General features: G+C 43.6%; 1 protein-coding gene across 1 annotated transcript in view; it reads left to right on the top strand.

Moving 5' to 3' along the window:
• LOC129853226 (nuclear receptor ROR-beta-like) overlaps positions 1-13974 on the top strand; it is a 38423-nt gene that overhangs the window by 7237 nt on the left and 17212 nt on the right. The window lies entirely within an intron of this gene.

Raw genomic sequence — 13974 nt, 5'->3', positions numbered from 1 at the left:
AGTCCCTCAAAAAGTACCTAAGTAAAAAAATTTAAAACACTACTTAAGTACTTTACACCCATGCATATTAATGTGATATTTGAGGCTTTCTCTCCCCAATTGATAATACAATGTACACACATATATTTACAGTTTGTGAGTGTGTGATATGGGGGTTGCAGACGTGTTACAAAGAAAAATGTTTATAAACAATGGCAACACTGCCATGTTAGTAAAGAACAAGAAAGCCTGCGCACACTGTTAAAGCTCCCAATTCACTGCTTTATTGACAACGTTTTGATCCTAAATGGATTTTGGTCAGGTCAAACAAACACTGCCATGTTGCACTAAGCCTTGATGTTGGAAAACCACATCAGTGTCTGACTTTCAGCTGTAGCAGATGCACCTCCTCCGACTTCACTCCTCGACTTTCGTCTGCAGTTGGTTGCTTCAGCCTTTCCACTCAAACAAGCCCACCGTCTCTCTCCTCCCTCTCCTCACCCCTCTCTACTCCCTTTCTCTCTTTCACATCGCTTTTTTCGCTCTCTGTTTCACACTCAAGCCAAGCGCACGCACGCACGCATGCACACACACACACACACACACACACCGTGCTTTGCTCTGGCCTGTAAAACACAAATAGCCAGAATATCATGCATGAGGTCCCAATGCCAATAGAATGAGGCATCCTGCATCTGCATTGATCAGTCAATCCTAGCGTGATCAGGGGATCGATGCCTCCTGAAGCTCTACGGAAGCAATCCCCAACATAATCTATGTTGTAGTGCAGTTTAATAATTTACATAATCTATGTTGTAGTGCAGTTTAATAATTTACATAATCTATGTTGTAGTGCAGTTTAATAATTTACATAATCTATGCTGTAGTGCAGTTTAATAATTTACATAATCTATGTTGTAGTGCAGTTTAATAATTTACATAATCTGTAGTAGTGCAGTTTAATAATTTACATAATCTATGTTGTAGTCCAGTTTAATCATTTGCATAATCTATGTTGTAGTGCAGTTTAATAATTTACATAATCTATACTGTGATGACTAGTTTAATAATTTACAAAATCTATACTGCAGTGCATCGTTTAATAATTTACATAATCTATACTGTGATGACTAGTTTAATCATTTACATAATCTATACTGTAGTGCATCATGTAATCATTTAAAGAATATATACTGTTGTGCATAGTTGAATCATTTATAATATCTATACTGTAATGCATAGTCTAATCATTTACATAATCTATACTGTAACGCATAGTCTAATCATTTACATAATCTATACTGTAGTGTGCAGTTTAATCATTTACAGTATCTATACTGTAACGCATAGTCTAATCATTTACATAATCTATACTGTAATGCATAGTTTAATCATTGACATAATCTACACACCATCTCATCATTTCATCAACATTTCCCAAAGCATGATCAGCATTCTTTCTACACTGAACAACAATATAAACGCAACATGTAAAGTGTTGGCCCCATGTTTCATGAGCTGAAAATAAATATCCCAGAAATGTTCCAGACGCACAAAAAAACTAATTTCTCACAAATGTTGTGCACACATGTGTTAACATCCTTGTTAGTTAGCATTTCTCCTTTGCCAAGATAATCCATCCATCTGCCTGGTGTGGCATGTCAAGAAACTGATTCAACAGCATGATCATTACACAGGTGTACATTGTGCTGGGGACAATAAAAGGCCACTCTAAAATGTGCAGTTTTGTCACACAACACAATGCCACAGATGTCTCAAGTTTTGAGGGAGCATACAATTAGCATGCTGACTGCAGGAATGTAAACCAGAGCCGTTGCCAGAATTGTATGTTCATTTCTCTACCATAAGCTGCCTCCAACGTCATTAACAGTACATCCAACTGGCCTTACAACCGCAGACCACGTGTATAGCATCGTGTGGGCGAGCGGTTTGCTGTGAACGAGTGTCCCATGGTGGCAGTGGGGTTATGGTATGGGCAGGCATAAACTACGAACAACGAACACAGTTGCATTTAACGCTGGAAATTTGAATGCAAAGAAATACCAAGACGAGATCCTGAGGCCCATTTTTTTTAAAGTTCTCTGTGACCAACAGATGCATATCATGTGAAATCCATAGATTAGGGCCTCATTTATTTATTTCAATTGACTGATTTTGTCATATGAACTGTAACTCTTTGAAATTGTTGCATGTTGCGTTTATATTTTTGTTCAGTGTATTATTGTCTTAGTTAGGAACATCAAACTTACTTTCATTGAGTATCATTCATTGTGGTGAAGAAGCATCCCTACAAACCTTTATTGGTGGTGGTGAAATGTTTGTCAATGTACCTGAAGAATGACCAGAATAAAAGAGAGGAAAATGTTTTCATTGTGTGTGTGTTGCTGACTAATGGCCCAGTGTTATGTAACTGGGGGAAAGATTAGTCAAAGCCCGGGCCAGGAGAGCTAATCCTCCACACTGAGGCGTTGCACCACAACACACACACATTCACATATGACTATGTATAGTCTCTATCTATCTCTACCTGTGTTCCTCTATCCTCTCTCTAACCCTGTATCACTGTCTCTCCTCACTCGACCTGTCTGCTCTTCTTTCACTCCTACTTTCAACTCAAATGAGGAGAGGTGGTGTGTGTGTGTGCATGTTTGATTTATCAGTGTATTTTAGATACTGTAGCCTGTAGAACGTGTCTGTGTCAGTGTGGTTCCCAGTGGAATCCAAGTGTGTTTGCTTAGGGACTGCTCTGTGTTGATTTTATTTCGTCAGCTTTTGAGGGGAGTCTAGGCAATACCCCGCTGAGAGCAATGGAATATGTTCAGTCAGTGTGATGTGTGTGTGTGACTAGCATTACATTGCAGCACAGTACATTTCTTCTACTTTATCTCAGCTGTGAGGGATAAGAGATCCCTAGCACCCCAGTGCTGCCTGACTCTGAGTCAAATAAACAAGCTTTCTCTCTTTAGAAAGTCCTAGTTAAACACACTGGCAGTATCTCTTAATAGATGCAGTGTATCCGGGCAGGATTCTTTATCTAGTCTAATACACTGGCTGGTAGTGATGGTAGCAGACGCACTCTGGTAGTGCGATGTGGTGCAATATGGGATTGAACTTTGACCTCATCAGCTCACTTTTGTTCAGTAGCACCTGGCTATATCCCAAGTGTATGCTTTAGAGATTGTGGGTGGCGGTCATCATGATGTCAATCACAGAGAACAAGTAACGGGCAAAGGAGAAAGAGAGAGGGCAGAGGGAGAAAGAGGAGAGAGGAAGATGCAGAGAGAGAGAGAGAGAGATGGGGGACAGAGAGAAAGAGTTATGTAATGGTGAAATTATAATCTTGTGAGCGGGTTTATTTGGGTTTCTGTATGTGTACAATTCACCAGATGGGTGTGTTTGTGTGCGTGTGTGTGTGTGTGCGCATGTACGTTACCAATTGAACAATGACAGCTACTAAATTTGTAACCTTGTGCATATTTATTGGACGGTGTGTAGGCAGCCAGAACCCTTTGTGGTACTTTCTGCCACTTAGCTTCTATTGTAACCTCCACCACCAGAGCTCCATTACTGCACTCACAGCTGCTTACCCCAAATTAGTGTTGTTTGCTGTTACATTCCACACTTTACTATGTACTAGGAGGAAAATAGGTGTCATTTCTGTCATTATAGAGTGCATTTATATGCTTGCTACAGGAGGTGACCATAGCTTCCATGGAAGTAACAGATTTGTAATTACCTAAAGCTATTTCCTGAAGACTAATTATGCATTTAGCATGTATTCCACAACACAATTAGATGCTTTAAAAAGGCATTGCCCACCATCGTATCCCATAGAAGGTTGTTTGTAGTTGCATACCTATAGCACTTACTGTGTTGACTATAAGGATGAGCTTCAGGTAGGGGTCAGCGTCAGTGTGGCATGTTTTGTGAGTGGCAAAGATTAGCCTGTATTAGCGCCAGTGCCTAATCTCACTGAGGAGAGTCTCCAGGGCTTTATCAGTTCTATTTCTCTCTTGTTTGCTGCACTTACACATCTTGAAACACAGTACCAGACCTGCTGGGTTCAAATACTATTTCTGTGCTGGATTGAGATTGCTTGTTGCAATGGAACAAATGAAATCCCAGCCAATCTAGTGCTCCAGATGGGCTAAAGCAAAAGCCCAAAGTATTTGAAAGATTTCAAATAGTATCTGAACCCAGGTCTGATCTAGCCTCAGTATTCCATGTATAGTGTTCATATATTTTTAGGAATCATAATAGACTTTTTGTTTTAAACAGTGTCTTCATATTAAAGTTTGATGAAATACTCGTATTGTATGTACTGTATGTGTGAGAGAGAGACAGGGCATGTAAAGAGAGCTTTTTGATTGTCTTTGAGAAAGATGCCCCTGGGGCCACTTTGGGGAAAACCTTGTTAGACAGTTAAATTGTGGCCTAAGGCGAGCTATTAGCGTCCATCCCTGAGAGAGAGAGAGAGAGAGAGACTCACACTCACACACACACACACACACACACACACACACACACACACACACACACACACACACACACACACACACAGTCTCTCTCTCCAAGGCAATTGTTGTAGTTTGGTTCCTTTGGATCCATGTGATTAGCTAGTGTCCTCCAAGATGAGCAGGAATATGCATGTTTCCAAATTAAGTTCTAAGCTATTAGTCCCCTATACCGTTCCCTTCGTACACATGCATGCACACACAAACACATGTACACAAGCACACACACATCATCTACAATTAGGACCAAGACCAAAACCATAGGAAAAACAGAGTGGGTTTGTTTAAGGGAGGGTTAGGGAGCAGTGCTCCAGGCATTTACTTACAAATACATGATTTGTATCATTATCATCAGTAGCTCTGCAACACAGTGTGTAGCCTACCCCTGCTCTCAGGAGGGGTAGACCAGATGCTGTGGTCACACATCACCCTTGGACTTGTTTCTATCTGTCTCTAAGGAAAGTTCAGAGGTCAAGCCTGAGGGGGGGATCACAGAGGAGGGTGTTGGGAAGGACCTGAGGGGACAGAAGGGTGGGAGGGACGAGATGGGGGAGGGTGTTTGGGGAGGGAAAGGGGCATTGGGTTCGAGTCTACCCTGTGGAGTATTTCCCAAGCCTCCCTTGCATACCTCCCCATTTCAAGGCCACTTACCATGAACCCCACAGTGTTGTGTGGGCTTCACTTATAGCAGTGGTTCACAAAATGTTTCACTCGGAGCCCCCCTTCTAGCATTGGGGAACATCCCCCACCCCCACCCCTCCCCTGCGTGTGCGCCATGTATATTTCTATGGGCACAAGCACTGTTCATGACACAAACTGTTCATTTTGCCATGTCGAATGTGTATTCGTGATATTTGAATGACAAAAAAATTACAAAATTATCTATGGCCTAAAAAAAACTAGACAGAATATAAAAACATTAGCTGACATGGGCTAGTTAATCTGGACATTTCTGACAAGTTATAAATAGCTCTCTAAGTTATGCAATGACTAAAATGACAAAGGAAAACTGATGATGCACTACCCAATTTCGAAAATGCACCTTCCATTATTACAACTTTCAGGAGCAAGTTTAAAGCCGGACTGAGTTCCTTTAAAAAATATATATATATAATAATTTTAAAATACAGTACCAGTCAAAAGTTTGGACACACCTACTCACTCCAGGGTTTTTCTTTATTTTTACTATTTTCTACATTGTTGAATAATAGTGAAGACAGCAAAACTATGAAGTAACACATATGGAATCATGTAGTAACCAAAAAGTGTTAAACAAATCAAAATATGTTATATTTTAGATTCTTTAAAGTAGCCACCATTTGCCTTGACGACATCTTTGCATACTCTTGGCATTCTCTCAACCAGCTTCACCTGGAATGCTTTTCCAACAGTCTTGAAGGACTTCCCACATATGCTGAGCACTTGTTGGCTGTTTTCCTTCAATCCGCGGCCCAATTCATCCCAAATGAATGGGTTGAGGTCGGGTGATTGTGGAGGCCAGGTCATCTGATGCAGCACTCCATCACTCTCCTTCTTGGTCAAATAGCCTTTACACAGCCTGGAGGTGTGTTGGGTCATTGCCTTGTTGAAAAACAAATGATAGACCCACTAAGCACAAATCAGATGGGATGGTGTATCGCTGCAGAATGCTGTGGTAGCCATGCTGGTTAAGTGTGCCTTGAATTCGAAATAAATCACAGAGAGTATCACCAGCAAAGCACCCCCACACCATCACACCTCCTCCTCCATGCTTCACGGTGGGAACACACATGCGGTGATCATCCGTTCACCTACTCTGTGTCTCTCAAAGACACGGCGGTTGGAACCAAAAATCTCCAATTTGGACTCATCAGACCAATGGACAGATTTCCACCGGTCTAATGTCCATTGCTCATGTTTCTCATGTCTCCTCTGAATAGTTGATGTTGAAATGTGTCTGTTACTTGAGCTCTGTGAAGCATTTATTTGGGCTGCAATTTCTGAGGCTGGTAACTCTAATGAACTTATCCTCTGCAGCAGAGGTAACTCTTGGTCTTCCTTTCATGTGGTGGTCCTCATGAGAGCCAGTTTCATCATAGCGCTTAATGGTTTTTAAGTCTTCACTATTATTCTACAAAGTAGAAAATAGTCAAAATAAAGAAAAACCCTGGAATGAGTAGGTGTGTCCAAACTTTTGACTGGTACTGTATATCTATCTATCTATCTATCTATCTATCTATCTATCTATCTATCTATCTATCTATCTATCTATCTATCTATCTATCTATCTATATATATATATATCTATATATCTATATATATATATATATATATATATATATATAGTATTATAATTTGTATTTTTTGGGGGGGGGGGGGCCGCCGACCCCTCAGTTTGGGGACCACTGACTTTATAGTGTTGCCATAGCATTTCAAAATCCTATGTATTACCTACCGCTGTGTTTGAGTGTACAGTACATTTCTGCGCATCACGATGTGATTTGTACGTGTGCATACATATGTACACTTTTGTGTATGTATCTGAGTGCGCATGCGAGTGTGTATCGATGCGTTGGACGTCAGCCAGTGGCCCCCTTCTGTTCCCTCTCTGACGTGTCCAATCAGAACACAGAGCTGGATTCCATGAGCCCAATGCAGCTGATCCCAGACCTGCCGCCCCATGAGCAATTACCCAGAGTGCACTGCAGCCTCACGGAAAACTGGATGAGCCTGTTCCCTCTGACATATGAGGGAGGGGAGGGGGACGGGGAGCAATAATTACCATCCATGATGCATCATGGCTACTGTTCAACATGGCTACTGGACAAAGACATGTTTGCCCCACAACACACAGACAGGCATCAGGGGAGGGGAGGGGAGGGGAGGGGAGGGGAGAAGGGATGGGCCCCTGCCTGCCCTGCATTATTACCTAGAGTCTGGACGGACCCCATGGAGACAGTGCCAACCATACAAACAGGTCTGAGTAATTACCCATAATACCCGGCTGCTGCCACGATGCCAGAGCCGTCCAAGTGAGTCAATGTAGGCATTGGTGACCCTAGTGAAAACACAGGTGTGAGGGTCAGGCTGTGTGTGTGTGTGGTGTGCATGTGTGTGTGAGCAGCAACACAAGTAACAACATAACCCCTGTTGCTGCTATTCCATGGCAACAGCATGCTGAACACAGTATAGCCCTGGGTGTGTTTTTGTAACTAGCCCCCTTTAGCTAATGGATGAAACATGCATGTCCAGTCTGCCCCTTCTGTTCACACTTACATAACAAATAGCCCTTACGGCTGTTGAAATACAGCAACACCTAGTGGTAACAAACATCACCACACAGTTTGAGAGGTGCTCAAGGTAAGGACGACTGCTGGTTGAACATTGCGCTTAGTATTGATGTTGTCTTGCTGCTTTGTGCCCATATCCCTTTGTGTGTGTGTGCGTGTGTTTGTTCACTGCAAATTGAGTTATGGTAAGCCAGTGCTCATGTGCGGATGCTCCCATCTCCTCAAATGAAGCTAATTAAGGCTCTATTTAGAGAGTGGGGAGCCCATGAGACTGAGTGGAGTTTCTCACTTCATTAAAAATCAATTAACACACTCCACGTGCCAGTTCACTACACATCACTCACTGTACCATCCAGACACCCACAGTCCACCTCACAAAACTCTTTCCGTTAGATGACTAACACGTCTGTCTGTCTGGATGTGTGTCTGTCTCTCTCTGTATCTCTCTCTCTCTCTGAGGAGATTGTGGGGCTGAGCTCATCTTGGCCATGGAATCGCCAGCGCTGCACTACGGCTCTTACATAACTTCAGGATAAATCAGGACTGCCAGTCAGGGCCTAGCCCTCACCCACACAGCCAGCAAGTCAGAGGGCAGCCACACCCACACAGCCAGCCAGTCAGGGCCTAGCCCTCACCCACACAGCCAGCAAGTCAGAGGGCAGCCACACCCATACAGCCAGCCAGTAAGAGGGCAGCCACACCAACACAGCCAGCCAGTCAGGGCCTAGCCCTCACCCACACAGCCAGCAAGTCAGAGGGCAGCCACACCCACACAGCCAGCCAGTCAGGGCCTAGCCCTCACCCACACAGCCAGCAAGTCAGAGGGCAGCCACACCCACACAGCCAGCCAGTTAGAGGGCAGCCACACCCATACAGCCAGCCAGTAAGAGGGCAGCCACACCCACACATCCAGCCAGTTAAGGGCTTAGGAATCATTAATGTAGTTCTATACACGACACTATCTGCAGCTCTCTATCTGCTATCTATCTGTTCTAAACTTTGCAGAATCCTGAATAATCTCCTGAAGCACAGGTGTTCCATATACAGTTGTAACTGAACTCTATTCACAATGTACCTGTCTGTGTGACTACTATGTAAATAGACAGTTCTAGAGCCACTTGGTGTAAAGTATGACCATAGTGTTGGCACCAACACCAAGTGAGAGGAGGCAGTAAGAAGGATCCTACTTCGAATGTGATAGTAAGCAAGACAATCTCCAGAGTTTGGTGATATCACTTCCTGTAGGCATGTGTGTGACTGCTCAGCGAATCATTGCTCTGACAGCCAGACGACACGAGCGAGTGAGTGGTCGCCTTAGCAACAGCCAAACTGTCATGACTGGCTCCTTATTCCACCTGACAGGCCCGATGGCTATGCACACACACTTTGAAAACACACCCACACATTCTGAAACACACTATCACACCCACTGAATCACACACACACACAATCTGAAACACACTCTAACACATGCACACACATTCTGAAACACACACAGACACACACACATAACAACACAGATGTCTACACACACACACAGACGAACACAGAAACACAAACAAAACAGTTGGATTATAATCTTTGTCGGTCCACACACCCCTCAAGCCGTTATTATAAACTTTAGACTGGTCAGTTGATAAATCCCTTTTGAACATGTTCATCCTTGAAGTACAAGTACAAGTTGTTCTTAAAGGATCTACAAAGAGACATTCTGGGATGTATAGCAGAACAAGGTTGTACATGGCACTAAATGAGAGTGGTGGAATACACACACATATAAACAAACACACGCACGCACACACACACAAACACACAGAGTTTTGTTCTGTGTTTGTTTACTGGTTATATTCGGTCTCTGTTTATTACCTTCATGTTCTGCAGCACAACTGACCTGTTCTCACTATAAATATACCGTTAGACGCCGCTTCCATTGACATCTTCACTGTAGCACTCAGTGTGTGTATGTGTCTGTTTTCCTCCCCAGTCCGGCCCAGTCCATCCCGCTGCGCTGTGCTGCTCTGACCCAGTTTGGCGCTGGCCAGGAACTGGGTCACCTCTAGAATGAATCCAGAGAGTACTAACTTCATTACACTCACAGTCCGAGTCCACACACAGCAGCTATCAAACATATACATTGAAACTTGAAACTTAACACACGCTCGCACACAGAGAGATCATGCTCAATAATTGTTGGTTGTGCTTTCATTAATGTGCTATCTGTTCATTAATGTGCTATCTGTTCATTAATGTTGAGCCTGAAAGAGATGCTTGTGGTGGTTTCTATGGGGTGCGGTATGGGCAATTTAGCAGCTAACTTTGTCAAGCTAGTGCTCTAAATTGATAATTCTCATTCACAATGGGTAGACAATACATAGAGCTTGTAGATTCATTAGAGAAAATAATAGGTAGAAGAGGATATGAATGGGGGTTTGAAGAGGGTCAGTAAGTATAATCTGTCCTGTCTGTTCTGACTGCTAAGGGTTTTCAGGTCTCGAAGACGACCTTCTCGTATCCCTTATCAGTCTTTATTTATTTTTATTTTTTTCGTATTAACCCCTTCCGTTCTGCTAGCTAACGTTCAATCGCTGGAAAACAAATGGGACGAACTGAAAGCACGTATATCCTACCAACAGGACAAAAAAAAAAAACGTATGTTTCCCTGAGTCATGGCTGAACGACGACATTAAGAACATACAGCTGGCGGGATATACACTCTATCGGCAGGACAGAACAGCAGCCTCTGGTAAGACACGGGTCGGGGGCCTATGCATATTTGTACACAATAGCTGGTGCACGATATCTAAGGAAGTCTCAGGGTTTTGCTCGCCTGAGGTAGAGTATCTCATGATAAGCTAAAGACCACATTATCTACCTAGAGAGTTTTCATCTGTATTTTTCGTAGCTGTTTACATACCACCACAGGCCATGGCTGGCACTAAAACCACACTCAATTAGCTGTATTCCGCCATAAGCAAACAGGAAAACATTCATCCAGAGGTGGCGCTCCTAGTGGTCGGGGACTTTAATGCAGGGAAACTTAAATCAGTTTTACCTAATTTCTATCAGCATGTTAAATGTGCAACCAGAGGGAAACAATTCTAGACTACCTTTACTCCACACACAGAGACGCATACAAAGCTCTCCCTCGCCCTCCATTTGGCAAATCTGACCATAACTCTATCCTTCTGATTCCTGCTTACAAGCTAAAATTAAAGCAGGAAACACCAGTGACTCGGTCTATAAAAAAGTTGTCAGATAAAGCAGATGCTAAACTACAGAACTGTTTTGCTAGCACAGACTGGAAAATGTTCCGGGATTCTTCCGATGGCATTGACTACAACGATCGTCGGATGTGGTAGGGCTTGCAAACTATTGCAGACTACAAAGGGAAGCACAGCTGAGAGCTGCCCAGTGACATGAGCCTACCAGACGAGCTAAATAACTTATATTCTAACTTCGAGGCAAGTAACACTGAAACATGCATGAGAGCATCAGCTGTTCCGGACGACTGTGTGATCACGCTCTCCGCAACCGATGTGAGTAAGACCTTTAAACAGGTCAATATTCACAAGGCCGCTGGGCCAGATGGATTACCAGGACGTGTACTGCGAACATGCGCTGACCAACTGGTAAGTGTCTTCACTCACATTTTCAACCTCTCCCTGACTGAGTCTGTAATACCTTCATGTTTCAAGCAGACCACCATAGTCCCTGAGCTCAAGAACACTAAGGTAACCTGCCTAAATGACTATCGACCCATAGCACTCACATCTGTATCGATGAAATGCTTTGAAAGGCTGGTCATGGCTCACATCAACCCCATTATCTCAAAAACCCTAGACCCACTTCAATTTGCATACCGCACCAAAAGATCTACAGATGATGTAATCTCTATTGCACTCCACACTGCCCTTTCACACCTGGACAAAAGGAACACCTATGTGAGAATGCTATTCATTGACTACAGCTCAGCGTTCAACACCATAGTGCCCTCAAAGCTCATCACTAAGCTAAGGACCCTGGGACTAAACACATCCATCTGCATCTGGATCCTGGACTTTCTGACGTGCCACCCCCAGGTGGTAAGGGTAGGTAACAACACATTCACCACGCTGATCCTCAAAACAGGGGACCCTCAGGGGTGCATGCTCAGTCCCCTCCTGTACTCCCTGTTCACTTATGACTGCACGGCCAGGCACAACTCCAACACCATCATTAAGTTTGCCGATGACACAACAGTGGTAGGCCTGATCACCGACAACGATGAGACAGCCTATGGGGAAGTCAGAGACCTGACCGTGTGGTGCAAGGACAACAACCTCTCCCTCAACGTGATCAAGACAAAGGAGATGATTGTGGACTACAGGAAAAGGAGGACCGAGCACACACCCATTCTCATCGACAGGGCTGTAGTGGAGCAGGTTGAGAGCTTCAAGTTCCTTGGTGTCCACATCACCCTCAAACTAACATGGTCCAAACCCACCAAGACAGTCGTGAAGGGTAGTGCGTACGGCCCAGTACATCACCGGGGCCAAGCTTCCTGCCATCCAGGACCTCTATACCAGACGGTGTCAGAGGAAGGCCCTAAAAATGGTCAAAGACTCCAGCCACCCTAGTCATAGACTGTTCTCTCTGCTCCCGCACGGCAAGTGGTCCTGGAGCGCCAAGTCTAGGTCCAAGAGGCTTCTAAACAGCTTCTATCCCCAAGCCATAAGACTCCTGAACAGCTAATCAAATTGCTACCCAGACTATTTCCATTGACCCCCCCCCCCCCCCCCACGCTGCTGCTACTCTCTGATATTATCTATGCATAGCCACTTTAATAACTCTACCTACATGTACATAATTACCTCAACACCAGTGCCCCCCGCACATTGACACATTGACTCTGTACCGGTACCCCCTGTATATAGCCCCGCTATTGTTATTCACTGCTGCTCTTTAATGATTTGTTATTCTTATCTCTTACTTTTTAGGGATTTTCTTATTACTGCATTGTTGGTTAAGGGCTTGTAAGTAAGCATTTCACTTTCAGGTATTCGGCGCATGTGACAAATAAAATTTGATTTAAACTAGGACATTCTTATCTTTAATCTTTACATTTCTGTCTGTCTTGCTCATCATGAGTCAGTCAGTACGTCCGTCCGTCTGTCTAGTATAGTGTCCTGGGTCGGGTCAGGATCAAACTGACCTTAAGTCAGCACATGGTCTGGGGCTCAGGGGTCACAGAGGTCATGGTCATTAAGCCCCCAAGTTAGACCCTCTCTGGCTCAGGCTTTGAGGGGTGAGTGGGACGTCCCTTCTTGGGTAAAGAGGTACAAGACAGCCCCATACAGCTTAGACAGCAGACGCAACTCCCGAGTAGTCATCATCTTCCTTTGCTAATCCCATTATGACACTGCATACACAGATCACATACAAACCACATACACACACACTTCATAAACACTGCTGATCAGACCAATTAAGTCCTAGCCGTAAACCAATCAGACACATAAGACATACCTATGGACACATTCATTAGCACACACATTGAAACACCTGTCATCCTATTGCAGCTGCAACACAGAACGGTGTGTGTACATCTATTTATGCGTGTTTGTCTCCACCGAAAATGAAAACGGATGTCGTAGGTAAGACATACTTTTGGACATTGCCTTTTACCCTAAATTACTACATTAATATCAGAAGCTTAGGTTAGAGCGTTAGAAGATTAACCCTTACAGTCATTTCTCTGTGTACTTTGCAGCTTTTCTGTTATTGCTCTACAGCTCAGGAATGGATCCTTGGTCGTGTTCATAGGGCACATGTAAAACAAAAACGTATGTTCCTTATTGGACAAATCCAGGTAGTCCCGCCCTTTTTCAGTCTGTTTGGTTCCTTATGAACATAACTCCGTTTTCGGTCCCTTTTTTTGTTGTTGGGGGGACTATACTCAGGGTCACCAAAGTTATGTGTCATTTCTGTTTTATATGTTTCTGGCAAAATCTGAAGAATTGATTATTGTAGATTTGTGGAATATTATTATTATTTCACAAACCGAAAATAGGATGATTTTTTTGTGTCTGTTTGTAGCTATTTTACCTGATTTCTGTGAGAATAGTGCAGTTGCAGGTGCAGAGAGGTTATTAGGGTCCTACTGCTTTGGATTAGCCAGCCAGTGTGCAGCGCAGGGAAACAGCGTGTGAGGA

Source organism: Salvelinus fontinalis, chromosome 4 (assembly GCF_029448725.1).
Source record: "Salvelinus fontinalis isolate EN_2023a chromosome 4, ASM2944872v1, whole genome shotgun sequence".
Taxonomy (NCBI): Eukaryota; Metazoa; Chordata; class Actinopteri; order Salmoniformes; family Salmonidae; genus Salvelinus; species Salvelinus fontinalis.
Note: the sequence above shows the minus strand (reverse complement) of the source record. Positions and strands in the feature narration are given on the sequence as shown.